This window comes from Echinops telfairi, unplaced genomic scaffold (genome assembly GCF_000313985.2).
Source record: "Echinops telfairi isolate 266 unplaced genomic scaffold, ASM31398v2 ScPeMD7_4;HRSCAF=17, whole genome shotgun sequence".
In the NCBI taxonomy this organism is placed as follows: domain Eukaryota; kingdom Metazoa; phylum Chordata; class Mammalia; order Afrosoricida; family Tenrecidae; genus Echinops; species Echinops telfairi.
Window position 1 is genome coordinate 39,328,389 of NW_022103900.1, and position 2,076 is coordinate 39,330,464.

At 36.1% G+C, this 2,076-nt stretch overlaps 1 pseudogene; it reads right to left on the bottom strand.

Moving 5' to 3' along the window:
* The window catches only part of LOC115872560, a 22,312-nt pseudogene that overhangs the window by 15,993 nt on the left and 4,243 nt on the right, over positions 1-2,076 (bottom strand).

Sequence of the window (2,076 nt, forward strand, 5' to 3'; positions counted from 1 at the left end):
GCATAGTTTCTTTAACAAATGGTGCTGGCCAAATTAGATATTCATTTGAAGAAAAATGAAAAAGAACCCTTAACTCACAGACCACACAGAAACTAACTCTAGATGGATCAAAGACCTAAATGTAAAATGTAAGACTATAAAATAAAAATCAAAGAAAAATCAGGGCAAACCAATGCATGACACAAATATACTATTATATATTAAAAATTCATAAACGACAGAAGAAAACCTACATCAATAGGACTTTCTAAAATTAAGCACTTATACATATAAAAAGGTTTTACCAAAGAATACAAAGAGATCCAGAGCCTGGGAAAACAGCCATTCAAGAGATACAGATCAAAACGAAAATGATATATTTTCTCACCTGGCAGTAATAGCAAAGTAAAGCAAACAAAATAAAACAAATGCTGGCAAGAGTTTGGAAAGACTGGTACCCACATACACTGCTGATGGGACTGACTGTAAATGGGCACAGTACTTTGGAAAGTGGTATGTCACGTCCTTATAACGTTGGGAATAGAAATACCATATGACTTAGCAATCCCACTCTGAGGTATATGTCCTAGAGACATGAGAGCTGGGACACTAACAGCTATCTATGCACTGATGTCCTTTACAGCACTATTCAGAGCACCAGCAAGATGAAAACAACCCAAGTGGCCAGGAATGGATAAACAAACTATCATACATACACACAATGGAATATTATGCAAAATTAAAGAGTAACAATGAACCTGGGGAAAATATCATAACATAGATGAACCTGTAGGACATTGTGCTAAGTGAAATTAGTCAACACGAAAGGGCAGACACTGAATGAGACCACTGTTATAATAAGTCTCAAGAGAATTTTAATGGATGGTTACCAGAGGGGGAAAGAAAGGGTAGAGCACTAATTATAGAATAGATACATATTGACATGTGTAAAGGGACAGGAATATACAACATACAAATGTACTTTTAAAAAGTTCCTGGGAAAATGAAATAAAAAATAATGGAATTTTTTTCTTGAACTTTTTGAAATCATATACAATAAGAGGAAGTACAAAATAGTGAAGGCAAAGCAAAGCACTGGGAGGAGCTTAAAAGTGAAAGGCAACAGGGGTACATTATATCACATACCCAATCTTGCAATAACGGCAATAGTAATACTCTATGAAAGAATACATAGGTAGATATGCACACTGAACAGGTGTGGGAAGGTGAATGAGCTACACCTCTGAATATATATATATGTTTGACAGAGGATACGTCTATATATGTATTCGATATTAAATATATACATGAATTTAGTCAAGCATACAGAGGGCAAAGTTAGGAAAACATATTATCTATAACTAAACACTTTGAGTCTCTGGGCCTATGGACCAATTGGCACAATATAGGCCACAAACAAAAGTTCCATATTCTACTTTGGTGAACGGTGACTGGCATTTTAAAACCTTTGAGCAGCCATCTAAGGTGCAACTATTTATCTATACTCATCCAGAGGAAAGGAAAGTGAAGCAAGTCAGACACATGTAAGCATTTAGTCCCCAGGACTAATGGACCACATGACCCGAACCTGGAAAAACTAGATGGTGCCTGACTATCACTACTGAGCACTTCAACAGGGGTAGCACTATATAGTCCTGGAGAGATGAGAAAAAATATGAATCAAAACTCAAAATCATAAAAAAGATGAAACACTAGTCTTTAGTGACTCTTAGTCTGGTACTGTACTCAGCTCTGTTGCTCAACATTCTGTTAAACAATGGACAGGTCCTTAAGGTGAATAATTGCAGTAGAGAAATAAGCTCTTCTTAGAACAATCAATCATTGGACAACAAAAGGGAAATCTTTTCCCAGGCACAAAGTTCAGAACGTAAGAAGGGATAATAGCAATGAGAGGAGTGGGAGGAGTGCTGTCATAGTGTGCAGATTGCAATTAGTGGCATACGTCTAAATGTATGTGTCATAACCCCAAGACACTAGTTACTGTCTCTATAGCCTTATCTGTCCTGGATTTCATATAAAGAAATGTCTATAATAAAAACCCAAACAACAATAACAAAACACACAAAAACCTTAATC